General features: G+C 43.9%; 1 protein-coding gene across 3 annotated transcripts in view; it reads right to left on the bottom strand.

Annotated features, from left to right (window-relative positions):
• LOC123772639 (zwei Ig domain protein zig-8) overlaps positions 1–14,503 on the bottom strand; it is a 69,539-nt gene extending 55,036 nt beyond the window's left edge. The window contains exons 1-2 of one of the 3 annotated variants that reach the window (XM_069303413.1): positions 11,560–14,503; positions 7,906–8,018 (exon numbers count right to left, since the gene is read on the bottom strand). The gene's annotated coding sequence lies outside the window, so the exon portion shown is untranslated. Of the gene's footprint in view, positions 1–7,905; positions 8,019–10,897; positions 11,407–11,559 lie in introns of those variants that run through there. The other 2 variants (XM_069303414.1, XM_069303412.1) reach the window with 2 other exon arrangements.
• Positions 14,504–14,767: the final 264 nt, after the last annotated feature.

Below are 14,767 nucleotides of genomic sequence, written 5' to 3' on the forward strand. Positions count from 1 at the left end.
TCCTACCACCCCTATTTTTTTTTAATATTTTTTTTTATATTTATTATATATATATATATATATATATATATATATATATATATATATATATATATATATATATATATATATATATAAGAACACTCCTTCTGAAGATGTATTAATATACGAAAGTACTTAAGGAAATTCCTGTTTCACTTTTCCTCCGTGGTCTGATATTGCCATATTATATATATATATATATATATATATATATATATATATATATATATATATATATATATATATATATATATATATATATATATATATATTATATGTGTATATACATGAACCTAGATATAATTTGCTAAACTGTGATTCTTTCAACGTCCTTAAATGCAGAACATAAAAAGAACATTGATGCAAGAATCATTGTTCTAACACTTTCGTTCATATTCAACAACACATCAAACAACATCCGAATATTTCCGCGATGAAGCTGGACACAGCTGACGCACTTTACCACCACCACTCCTCATAAATACATGACTAGTATATAATTGTTGTAACTATGCCGGCTGTTCTCCCTCTTCCTAATATTTGGCTTCCCTTGATTGATCAAAAGGATTGGAGGCGTAGTTGTGTGTGTGTCTCGTCTCTGGGATTCATCAGACTGTGTGTATTTACTTCACAAAGGTAAACACTGTTTTCCTGTGTGTAACGTTGACCATCTTGGGGGAAATTGAAGAGCCTAACATTGTTTATACTTATGGTTCTACCGACAATATTTAAGGAAATGTATCTGATCAAAATATACATAATGAGCTTACATTTTATCAAGTAGCATTTACTTATAATATTAATTATAATTTGTAAAGATTAATATTATTGTGAATATAATTATTATGTAAATAACCGGCGTTGGCAGCAGCAGCAGCAGCAGTGGCAGCAGCAGCGGCAGCAGCAGCAGCAGTCACAAATAAATACAAAGGGCCCCAGAATGGATATCGTTGAGACCAACAGGCAGCTTTAAAAGGCAATACGACAAGGAACAGGCAGGATAAATAACAAGGTCATTACTACTAGACAAGCACGCACACCCAATATAAATTATTCTCTCTCTCTCACTCTCGCTAACTCACTCACTCACTCCGAAAATGAGGTGTCCTTCCACAGTTGTACAGGATGTCAGTTGGGAGGAGTATAAGGCCCCATAAGAGGGTACTGTGGTCGTGGCGCAGTAAGAAGTGCAAGATGAGGCGCAGTAGACCGTACATTACAGCCAGGTGCGCAGGCAGTAGGGACGGTAGTGTGTGAAGGGAACTGGTAACTCTTGAGGGGCGAGTGTAGGGCAACACGGGAGGAACGACAACTGTCCTCTTGACTGTCGTTCCTACCACATGCTTGGCCATTCACTTACAGTGCTAACCACCTTATCAACAGGTTCCTGTGTCCTCCAGAGGGCAGAGATGCATGTGGTGTAGCGAGCTCTCAGCCACACCTTATTGATGTTCTTGTAGAATGTACAGTTACAGCAGAGAGGGGGGGTTGTCTTGGGGAGGGGGAGGAGGGGGTAGGAGAGAGGGAAGGTTGTCTTGGAGAGGGGGGAGGGGGTAGGAGAGGGGGGAGAGGGGGGAGGGGGGTAGGAGAGGGGGGAGGGGGATAGGAGAGAGGGAGGGTTGTCTTGGAGAGGGGGTAGGAGGTAGGAGAGGGGGGAGGGGGTAGGAGAGGGGGGAGGGGGATAGGAGAGAGGGAGGGTTGTCTTGGAGAGGTGGAAGAGGGGGAGGGAGGGTTGTCTTGAAGAGGGGGGAGGAGGAGGGTAGGAGAGAGGGAGGGTAGGAGAGAGGGAGGGTTGTCTTGGAGAGGGGGGAGGGGGGGTAGGAGAGAGGGAGGGTTGTCTTGGAGAGGGGGGAGGGGGGGTAGGAGAGAGGGAGGGTTGTCTTGGAGAAGGGGGAGGGGGGTAGGAGAGAGGGGGGGTTGTCTTGGAGAAGGGGGGAGGGGGTAGGGTAGAAGAGAGGGAGGGTTGTCTTGGAGAGGGGGGAGAAGGGAGTAGGAGAGAGGGGGGGTTGTCTTGGAGAGGGGGTAGGGGGGGGTGGCGGGGAGGGGGCGCAAGAGACAGGTGGGGGGCGGCAGTAGTACTGGTAACGGCCACCAGGGGACACTAGGGTCGTGTTATATCGCCGTGGTAACCATCGGCTGTGAATGCTGGAGTAGATTCAATTTTTAGCTCGGTCGGTGTGGCTTTTGTGGGGGGGGGGGGATGCGGGTGTGGCTTTTGTGGGGGGGGATGCGGGTGTGGCTTTTGTGGGGGGGGGGATGCGGGTGTGGCTTTTGTGGGGGGGGGGGGATGCGGGTGTGGCTTTTGTGGGGGGGGCTTTTGTGGGGGGGCGGGGGAGGGGGGACTTTTGTGGGGGGGGGGGGTGGCGGACCCACAGGTGATGTCGCAAAAGAACTGGGATGTGTGGGGGGGAGGGGGAGGGGTTGCTGGTGTGTTCAGGATATGTATTGCAGGTGTGTGTGTGACACATACTGGCACAAGTGTTGCAAACGTGTGGCAGGTGTACGGGATGTATGTTTCATGTGTGTTGGAATACTGTTACAGGTTTGGTGTACAGGTTAAAGTTGTATTTGGCATTTGTGTTGCGTGTGAATTGTTCTTATGTAGTATGTGTTTGGGACATTGTGTGTTGTAGAACCGTTGTGTTTGGTTGTTCATCCTGTTTGTTTCTCAAGACTCGTGCACCACGGAGCAGCCCATCTAGTGCTGTGTATAACAAGACCAGGTGAGGAACCTTGCCCACCTTCGTCAGTAACTACAACACAAGACGCTCAGCCAACTACAACACAAGACGCTCAGCCAACTACAGCTCCTCTCTGACTGGTTACAGCTCTTAGAATGTAGCGCTGATGTAGATACACGTGTTAATCCTATTTATCCCTAGTCTGTCAATAAAAAGTGAGAGAAAAAGAGGAACAATTAATCAAAGAGCTGAACAATCTCCATGTTCTTATTGTGTTCTGAGAACACAATAGAGGTTATCTTGAGATGATTTCGGGGCTTTTTAGTGTCCCCGCGGCCCGGTCCTCGACCAGGCCTCCACCCCCAGGAAGCAGCCCGTGACAGCTGGCTAACACCCAGGTACCTATTTTACTGCTAGGTAACAGGGTCATAGGGTGAAAGAAACTCTGCCCATTGTTTCTCGCCGGTGCCTGGGATCGAACCCAGGACCACAAGTCCAGCGTGCTGTCCGCTCGGCCGACCGGCTCCCTAGAGGAGGGAAATTATAAGAAGAGAGAGAGTGGGAGAGTGTTCGTTAGTGTGTGAGAGAGAGAACACAGGAAGAGAGAAAATTGGAGCGAGAAGAGAGAGGAAGAGTGAATACAAAAAAGAAGAGAGGAGGTGAGAGTGTAGGCGTGGGAAGAGGCTGAATACGGACAAACGGCCAATAGCGACGTCCTTTTTAAGAGGACAGGTTGACCCAAGTAGTGACAACATGCGCTAATATATACTAAAAATATTATGAGCCATTTCCAGAGCCAACTGACCTGCCCGCTCTTTGATCTGAATTTTTGTTTGTCAAATTCATTTGAAAATTTTAGCAGTCCTCTTTTACTCGTGTTAATTGGAAAAGTTTAAAATTGTTTATGTTATTACACAAATATAATTTTATTTACGAGTTCTTTATCATGACTGAGCTTCACAATGTTACTTTTATGCAACTACAATGTTTAACATTATTATATTGCAAACTGGAAAGCGAATTACGTATATACATCTTTGTATATTTCTGGGTGTTGTATTGTCTGAGTTTATTCATGTTGATAATACAAAGTTCTCGTCTATATTATTGTCATATCCTTGAGCACTATGACCCTTCCCCACACTGACCCTCCCCCCCACACTGACACCCCCTTCCCCACACCCCCCACACTGATACACCCCCCCCCCCACACTGACACACCTACACTGACACTCCCCCACACAGACACCCCCTCTCACCCCCCCACACTCCCCCACACTGACACCCCCACACAACCAAAGAGCCAGAGCTCAACCCCTGCAAGCACAACTAGGTGAGTACAAGACGAAGACCACAAGACCACACAAGCACAAGACGAAGCTGGAAAAAGTCCAAAGGTATGCTACTAGACTAGTCCCAGAACTAAGAGGCATGAGTTATGAGGAAAGGCTGCGGGAAATGCACCTTACGACACTGGAAGACAGAGTAAGGGGGGACATGATCACAACCTACAAAATCCTCAAGGGAATCGACCGGGTAAACAAGGATGAACTATTCAACACTGGTGGGACGCGAACAAGGGGACACAGGTGGAAGCTGAGTACCCAAATGAGCCACAGAGACGTTAGAAAGAACTTTTTCAGTGTCAGAGTAGTTAGTAAATGGAATGCATTAGGAAGTGATGTGGTGGAGGCTGACTCCATACACAGTTTCAAATGTAAATATGATAGAGCCCAATAGGCTCAGGAATCTGTACACCAGTTGATTGACGGTTGAGAGGCGGGACCAAAGAGCCAGAGCTCAACCCCCGCAAGCACAATTAGGTGAGTACAATTAGGTGAGTACACTCCCCCATACTGACACACCCCCACTCTCCCCCACACTGACACCCCCTCTCACTCCCCCATACTGACAATCCCCCCCCACACCCCCACTCCCCCAATACTGACACCCCTCTCACCCCCACACTGATACACCCCCCACACTCCCCCATACTGACACACACCCCCACTCTCCCCCACACTCCACCACACTGACACCCCCCACTCTCCCCCACACTCCACCACACTGACACCCCCCCACTCTCCCCCACACTGACACCCCCCACTCTCCCCCACACTGACACCCCCCCACTCTCCCCCACACTGACACCCCCCACTCTCCCCCACACTGACACCCCCTCCACCATATTAAATACCTGAACGTTCTGACACAAGATACGCGATATACAAATAGTTTGCATTAATAATGAATGATAATATTTAATTTAAAGTTCAAATCAAACGGGTGTAAAACCCGTCTATAATGAAAACCTAATGTTCATTATACTTCAGCCGAGAATCAGAATAATTTACAGTATCGACCATGTCAGCTGGACCCCAGAGTCTTCTGTCTCAACACACAGGGCTCTCGTGTCTGTCAGCACAGAGCCCTGTGTGGTTGACTGTCAGCACAGAGCCCTGTGTGGTTGACAGCCAGCACAGAGCCCTGTGTGGTTGACAGCCAGCACAGAGCCCTGTGTGGTTGACAGCCAGCACAGAGCCCTGTGTGGTTGACAGCCAGCACAGAGCCCTGTGTGGTTGACAGCCAGCACAGAGCCCTGTGTGGTTGACAGCCAGCACAGAGCCCTGTGTGGTTGACAGCCAGCACAGAGCCCTGTGTGGTTGACAGCCAGCACAGAGCCCTGTGTGGTTGACAGCCAGCACAGAGCCCTGTGTGGTTGACAGCCAGCACAGAGCCCTGTGTGGTTGACAGCCAGCACAGAGCCCTGTGTGGTTGACAGCCAGCACAGAGCCCTGTGTGGTTGACAGCCAGCACAGAGCCCTGTGTGGTTGACAGCCAGCACAGAGAGCCCTTCAAGATGCACCGTCAACCCCAGCAGGTCTGTGAATCTTCAGATTCGTGGAGCAAATGCAAATCTGATGTATTTTGGATGGACGGAAATTTTGAACAATGCTAATAGTGAGGATAACGTGAGGACTGATGGTGGAGGAAAGTGAAGGGTGAGAGTGATGGAGGGTCAAGGGAGTGATGGAGGGTCAGGGGAGACTCTAGGATCACTCAGCACCTGGTGCCACAAGACTCTAGGATCACTCAGCACCTGGTGCCACAAGACTCTAGGATCACTCAGCACCTGGTCCAGGAAGACCCAGGAGCGCGGGATCTCTGGGCTCAGGGGTCACAGGCCTCGGGCATGGCGGCCAGACTGCTGCCTCGCTCCTATTAAACTTTGACAAAGGACTTCCAGACATCTAATATTTGCTCAAGGCTGACGAGTGCGGCGAGGGAGTTACTGGCGGAGTGGTTGGCGTGCTGGCCTGACGTTCCTACTGGTCTCAGTTAGATTCTCATGAGGAATCAATGTCAATTTCTAGAACGATTAAAGTAAGTTTCCGAATATAAGGAGAACAGCGGCCACCATTTGCAGAAGTCTCTGCCTCTCTGTCTCTGGCGATAATGACAGACTCACCATAATGTGTCAGAGTAATTACTATTAACTTTGAACTAGATTGGTTATCATTTTATTAGATTATCAGTCTTTATTATTTATCATTATTATGTATTTATTAGGCATTAATGTGGGGGGGTGGGGGGGGGGGCGCCACGTGAAGGTCTGACACCGCCATAAGATCAAATAAACCATTACATAAATACGAGACAAATAAATGTTGTTAAAGCGGCGTGGACCGTAAGCCCACTGGCGGTCCAACATTTGATTCTCACTGAGGTAGTTAGACCGGAGTTTTGCCTCGTAACGACCCCGAGTACGACACTAACGACCCTTCAACACTGGAGAAGAAGGACAAAGAATCTTTTTGACCTTCAGTGTCTTTCCTGCCTAAAGTATTATATTGAACCCTACGCTGGAAATTACTTGTCATTTTATGATCGAGTTTTTGATATGCAGACTGTTCAAAGTCATGTTTTTACAAGGGTGATCTTGAGTCACACTTCTGTCTTTCTGGTTAAGCGTTCATGAGGCAGTTAAAAACAATAACAAATTATGATATTGTCACACACAGAGATCACAATAACGTGATGCATCAAATGAACAAATCCACAAGGGCTATTAAGGCAGTGTCTGGGATGCTCCCGGACGCAGGTTCGAATCCTCGTCACGGCCCTTGTGGAGTTGTTCATATGATATTGTCTATCCTAACCTAAGTAAGGCCTTCAACACAGCTTCATGAGAGGCTGGCCAAAAAGGTTATTTTCATGGCATAAACGGAAATGTTTTCAATTAGATGAAAACCTGACCGAAGTACTGAGAGCAGAGTTAGCCTCACTAGGGTGTGTGTAAAGTTAGAGTCGAGAAATATCACTAGTTGTGTGTTCCAAGGGTGAGTTTTGGTGGTGGTGTTCGTAACACAAGTCAACCATCCGCATGTTGGAGTGAACAGCCACATCACCATATTTGTACATGACGCAACAATTGGGCAGATAATACACTTGAAAGAGTACAGGGCAGAAAGGTGACAGATGCTGTTAAATGTAGATACATGAATACTCCTAAACTTTGGGAATGACAGTGGCATCAACTTTAGCATTAACAATACAGGTTTTGGCAAATTTAGTTACTAAAAAGTCTTGGTAGTCATGGCCGTCAGAGACCTGAGACTTGGGTAACAACGAAGAAAAGAGCATAACAAATATAATAGAATTCTTGGGTTTATAAGCAGTAGTGTCAGCAATAATGACACAAAGTTCATCTACGAATTATATTTGTCCCTGTTGGAGCCCCGCTGAACTACACCATACAATTCTGGGGCCAGATTCACGAAAGCACTTACGCAAGCACTTACGAACGTGTACATCTTTCCTCAATCTTTGACGGCTTTGCTTACATTTATTAAACAGTTTACAAGTATGAAAACTTCCCATTCAACTGTTGTTATTGTTATAAACAGCCTCCTAGTGCTTCGGAGCTCATTAACTGTTTAATAATTGTAAACAAAGCCGCCAAAGATTGAGAAAGGATGTACAGGTTCGTAAGTGCTTTCGTGAATCTGGCCCCTGGTCACCATCTTAGTCATTGATACAGTATGTATATATTGTTATGATACGGTTATATAACGGTGTCACGGTTATATAACAGTGTTCACGAGGTGTATGACGTCATAACTGCAATACGGTTGCAGGTTTTGGATCATAAGTGGGTGGCCTAGACCAGGCTTAGGTAGGGTGGGCACACAAGAGGGCTTACCTTGAGGGCAGAGTTGACTTCCTCTCGCTAGTAGCTCCAGTGCCTGAACCTGGTGACGGATGAGGTCCTGCTACTGAGGGAGGTGGTCTCAGCGCCACAACTTTGACACTTGCCTGAAACATTAAGCATGTTGGTGGCTTTGTGGGAACTTCCATTTACACAATATTTAAATGAGTATTTTCATATTTTCATGTAAATAATAAAATAAATAAAAATGTTATCCTATTCAAGATCACAGTAGCGCCCCGTCAGCCTTCATGCACCTGGTAATTGCTAATAAAGCGCCGAGATTCTCAGAACAGTCCACTGTCTATCAATGTGTCTCAATCGCACTTACACTGCAGTTGACAGACAAGATTGTTACTTGCTTAGCTAAATGAACTGTGGAGTTCAATTCCTGAATCCATTATGTGTCTCTGCAACCCTTTCCACCACTGTCCATGGTATATGTAAGCGGGGTTTATGCCCGAAACGCTTTGCGTAATAGTGGCTTTAGGCATTGTATGTACTAGCCCTATCTATAAATCCATCACTCTTTGTAAAATCTCTTGTATGTATGTACCTTACCTAAATAAACATTTGATTTGATTTGATTTATAAATGGGGTTAGGGGTGCAGTCCCCGTGGCCAAGTGATAAGCCTGGCGTTTCGCGAGCGCTTTGGCCTGGGTTAGTATCCCCGGGGTGGATTTATTGGGCGCCAATCCTTAACTGTTGCCTCTGTTCACCCAGCAGTAAAATGGGGTACCTGGTTATTAAACGATTTGGCGGGTCGTATTCCGGGGAACATTAGCATTAAGGACTTGCCCGAAACGCTACGCGTGCCTAGTGGCTGTACACGAATGTAAAAACTGTCTGTCTGTGTGTGTGTCTCTCTCTCTCTCTCTGTCTGTGTCTGTGTCTGTGTGTGTCTCTCTCTCTCTCTCTCTGTGTCTGTGTGTGTATTCACCTAGTTGTGCTTACGGGGGTTGAGCTCTGCTCTTTCGGCCCACCTCTCAACTGTTTCTAACTACTACTATTTTTTTCACATCACACACCAGGAAGCAGCCCGTGACAGCTGACTAACTCCCAGGTACCTATTTACTGCTAGGTAACAGGGGTATCAGGGTGAAAAGAAACTATCCATTTGTTTCCGCCTACGCCGGGGATCGAACTATGAACCTTAGGACTATGAATACCGAGCGCTGCCCACTCAGCCATCAGGCCCCATTGGTATACTTCAATCATATTACCTCTTACAGAAACGGTGACCTTTTAGGACGCTTGGTCACGAGGTCACAACCCCAGGAGTAGGAAGTACACATTGACCAACCACGTTGGGAACATCACCAATGCTATCAAATCATGTGTGGGGAAAAAAACATCTATTTTATGTGTGTAAAAACATTCAGAATCTATTTCAAAGAAGTTCGTAGCCTGAGCCAAACATATGAATTAAAATATAATTTCATTCATTGTATTAGTTTAATTGTTGGTCAATATCTGTGATGTATTTGTCATATTAACAAGGAACAGGTAACAGTGACGTCGATTAAGGACCTTCCCGAAACGCTGCGCGTATTAGTGGCTTTACAAGATTGTAAATACTATGCTATGTATTCTTTCTAACCCAATGTACCTTCTTGTATATAAATAAATAAATAAATAAATAAATAAATAAATAAATAAATCCGCCGTGTGGATCACGTAACAGCGACGTCATTACCACCATATTACCAAACATTCAATAGAGCCTAAACCCAGTTCATAGTCTATTATTTAAAAAAAACTACTTCGTAATATTAATCTCTCTAGTATTAATCAATCTACTTCGATCTAATATTAACAACTCACATGTTAAGAACTGCTAACACGAATAGAAATAGTTAAAGGAAAAATAGAAATAGCGTTGAAATAGATCATACAGTTGTGTTAATGAAATATATATATAAGCTTGAAGCCTCGCGCGGAACACTGCGTAACTTTACCGTAAGTTACATTCTAGATTATCTAATTACAGGTGTGTTAGTTATCAAGTTGATTGATGTTAAATATTATGACGTCATTACCCATATGCGTCACACAATCCTATTGATCAACCATTAGTTAAAATAGTATAAGACCTAATTTGATTTTTTCCCATCAATTATATAACCAGTCTTATCAATAATCGGTTTTTCGAAATGGTAAATTTACCTCATGGAAATCCTCCCTAGTAGCCTCAATGAGGGACAGGAAAGCCGCCGGCTTGTCAAAAGTCCCGCCCTGCATCCGTATATAGTTTCTAAGGATTATTTACAGCATTTAGATTATCATAATACTTCAGACTAAGAAACGGGTACAAAGTCCTAACAGCAATTTTTAACCAATTCAATATAAAATAAACATTTTCTTGTACACTTCTATCGATTTTAACAAAATAATGTCACCAAACAACGTACTGGTTAATGATTTTATCATTAAAACCAAATAATTACTGTTAATTTGCATATTAATTTGATAGCGGGATCAGGTACATATATTTTGATTACCAACCCTTGTGTTCGCACGCAGTAATAGCACTAAGGAATTTCAAATCGTTCACGTAACCTATTTTTAGATGGAATAAACACCGTAATGGCTTATATTATAGAATATTGTCATGGGGTTTAGATATGTTGAATGTTAGAGTTGCAACTTATATCAGGCTTTGATAGAACTTTTCAAATAGGCTAAGTTTGATGGTACAATTTAGCTAAACCAGGCCGCCTTTGTATTATTTTTGCAATAAAAGCGTAAATAACTATTTCCAAATATCATAATATGTGAGTTTCCATTGTCGGGGACCGGGAGCTGCCTGTTTGGGTGTCAAACCAGAGATCTTTTGTCTTTGACTGCTCATAATCTTACAATAAACTACTAAACAATCCTAAGCTAAGCTTCTATATACCTTTTGCCGATTAAAGCTTCAATAGGCAACGTATAAGATTGTCTAAATCTAGCAAACTACACAAGAAATATGCAGACACACCCACCACAAGCAAGAAGAAGGGTGGGGTCGAGGCGTCGCTTACTAGGGCACGTGCAGTAGCCTCTCCTCCCGCAGCGGACCCAAGTGGCACTCCCGGTGTAAGTGGCACTCTCCAAACACTGGCACTGCCCTGACACGGCTCAGCCCGAGGCGTCCCCTTCACGAGACTGACCTACAGTGAGCCAGCTCCACATTGTTTGCTTGGTGTAGCTCCGCCCCCGCCATGACGCTCTTGTATTTTATGACTTCCGCCATCGTTGACATGCGTGCACTTAAACTCTTTGGCACTTGTGGGGGGGGCACCTTGCGTGCACGCACAACACACACACACGGCTCTTGCAAGCCGTCAGTGGTGGTCATGATGCTTGGAGTGTGTGTGTGCGGCAAGTGACAGGCCTGTGTTTACGGTGCAAAAAGAGAGGGGCACGCGAATTGCTAGTTAACTAATAGGGACGGCAAGTTAAACCACTCCCAACCACCCCAACAAGCCGTCGAGGGTCTCAACACTTGTCATTGTCACATTCATGCTTTGCCACACCCCTCCCCCCTTTTCGTGCTTCTTATCATTTGCTCCATGCCCTCTTTTTTATCTTGCATATCTAAACCTGTAGCTTTGTATTATCCCTCCACACACACACAAGCGTTTCGTCTTTTCGCCATTGTTACCTGTTTTATAGTGTAGTTTCAGAGAGCACGCAAGCCTAGCCTAGCGTCGTAACCGCCCTCCACCTCCACGCGTTCCTGGAAATGCTGCAGATATATTTAGATAATTGCAGAAGTTATTTTTCGTTCATGAGAAGAACCCATTACGTAAATATTATTGACCTTGAGCCTCTTAAAAAAAATACATACATAAAAACAAAATATATTAACTAGCTCGGTAACTGTAGAAACATTGACATTAGCATTTAATTGACTCATTATTTGTCCTACCGACTTGTTTATTTATATTTAAATTGGTAAGTGTGCCTTTATTTAGATTGCTTATGAAATGTAATTGGCGCAAACACTACTATTAACAGAAGAGTACTTGTGGTGGGGTAGGGCAGGGCTGCTCTAGATGCGTGCAGACACGGAAGTAATGAGAGATAAATGTCCTTGGTGCTGGCGCCTCTCCTTTTGTTGGGATATTCTGTGTAACATGGAGTTAGATGACTAGGAAGCATTGTCTTAAACAAAGTTAGCCTAAAAACAAAGAGGTCTGTAAGGTGCGGGGCCGCTCCGAGCAACAGCCTAGTGGACCAAGCTCTCGCAAGTCGAGCCTGGTCTCTGGCCGGGCTTGGGGAGTAGAAGAACTCCCAGAACCCCATCAAGCAGGTATAGGTGAACTTAAATATGTGAACAGGTAAACTTAAAAGTAAGTTTCTTTTAACAAGGCATGAATATTACAGCGGAGGAGAGGAAAGTAGTAACTACATCATGTTAAGTTTTAACATTCCGCTGCGAGAATCTTTTCTTAGAGAAGGGAAGTTAAATAGGAAACGAACTGGTTCATATAATAGGTGAAAATGGTTCTTAAATATAAGTACAGATCAGACGCCAACTACAGAGGAAAATACACTCAGGGATTTTTGACAACAGATTGGGGGATTTATCAGAATCCTCAAAGAAACAAACTGTGGGATTTATAACAAACAAACATCATAGTTGAGTATCATGGCATAAAAGAACTCAAGTTTATGAAGACGACCATTACCACATCTCAGAGTCTAGACAAAGATTATATATATTACCCGGCAGCAACAACGTATAGCATACAGTCTTAACATAGCAATATAAAACAGTTTGAGAAACTGTATTCGTGTATTATTAAAACAAATCATTACGGGCTATTCATGCCCGTGCCACAACAAATCGAATCTTTAAAAAGTAAGTTTCTTTTATGTGTCTGTTCAGCGGTCTCATTATGGATTGTTGTTGTTATAGATTCAGCTACTCGGAACAAGTTCCAAGTAGCACGGGCTATGGTGAGCCCATAGTGGACTTACCTGGCACAGGAGCGGTGCCTCTCATTATGGAGGATTGACTGCATTATATACTGCCACAGCACTCACTCTCTGGGAGTCATGAGCACAAGAGACGATTCTTAGGGATTCTAAAGCAGTTAGCTTAGCCTAGCTAATATAATAAAGTGAATCAGTTAATAACCCACAAGTATGTACCAATACAGTGATTCACGACGCCGTTTCGGCGTCTTGCAGTGCCTATAGTTGTGCTTGCGGGGGTTGAGCTTCGGCTCTTTGGTCCCGCCTCTCAATCATTAATCTACTGGTGTACAGGTTCCTGAGCTTATTGAGCTCTATATAATAATAATAATAATAATAATAATAATAATAATAATAATATTTATTTAGGTAAAGGTACATACATAAAGAGATTTTACAAAGTTTGTTGGCTTTATAGATAGAGCTAGTACATACAATGCCTAAAGCCACTATTACGCAAAGCGTTTCGGGCAGGAAAAAACACTAATGACTAAAGCTTAAAACTAATGGGTAAAAAGAACAAAATGTGTTGAGTACAAATAAAAATAGAGGTAAAAGCGGGGGGAACATTGTTGAAAAAGCAGCACAAATACAATTACAAATTATTACAGAAAATTACATTCAAACAGCGTTGATTTGAAAAACAAGAAAAAACAAAAAAACATACATGGGTTGACAATAGAGAGGTAAGGTAGGTTACAGGGAATTTATTAGGTATAGCTTCGTTTTTAACTTAAACTGGTTGAGAGAGGTACAGTCTTTAACATGGTTGGGAAGGTCATTCCACATTCTGGGCCCCTTGATTTGTAGAGCATTTCTAGGTTTGATTAAGTCGTACTCTAGGAATATCAAAACTGTATTTATACAGTTATTGTATATCGTATTATTACATCTGAAACTGTGTATGGAGTATGCCTGCACCACATCACTGTCTAATGCACTTCATTTGTTATACTCTAACACTGAAAAAAGTTATTTCTAATATTATTTGGACAAGTATATGAGTGGGATTCGGGGGTTATAGATAGGAGCTGCCTCGTATGGGCCAATAGGCCTTCTGCAGTTACCTTTGTTCTTATGTTCTTAATGTCTGTGTGGTTCATTTGGGTACTCTGTTTCAATGCACCTTTGTTGCAATAATGCATTCTAAAGAGGCCAATAAGAACATAAGAACAAAGGCAACTGCAGAAGGCCTATTGGCCCATACGAGGCAGCTCCTATTTAAATACCTCGATTTCGTTATATCCCTCGTTAATTAGGTTGTAATTTTCTTGTTATAACTTAGAAAGGCTTTGATACTGTGTGGAAAGAGAAAACACATATAGAGAGCCCGGTGGAGCATGAGGGGGGGGGAGGTATCTTAAGCAGTATTACGGCTTTTGCGTTTCAAAGTTTAGTTTAGTTCATTTATTATGCACCCCATACCCATCCCGTGGGCGGTAGTGGAAAGGGTTACAGAGGCACATAATGGGCTCAGGGACTGAACCCCACAATTCATTTAGCTAAGCAATGAAAAGGGACTTTGCATAAAATGCACAATTTTATACAAAATTTTTAATTTTATTTTATCTAGAGGTAAGCTAGGCTTGGGCTGGTTGACGACCCCCACCCCCACCCTCCCCTAGACCTGGCCAACGATGCAACTCACAACAGTTGACTAATACCCGAGTACCTATTTACTGCAAGGTAAACAAGAGGCATTAGGGTGAAAGGAAACATGCCAAACTATTTTTTTGTCCCTTCCGGGGGCTTCGAACCCAGGATTCCCGACTGGGAGCTGGGAACGCGAAAATGAACCCAATGTTCTACCACCAGAGTCCGAGACTCCATATATCTATTGCTAACTGGTAGGACCCTATTAATATAATTTAAAAGTAAGTATACTAATA

The sequence above is a fragment of the Procambarus clarkii genome, chromosome 50, assembly GCF_040958095.1.
Source record: "Procambarus clarkii isolate CNS0578487 chromosome 50, FALCON_Pclarkii_2.0, whole genome shotgun sequence".
Taxonomy (NCBI): Eukaryota; Metazoa; Arthropoda; class Malacostraca; order Decapoda; family Cambaridae; genus Procambarus; species Procambarus clarkii.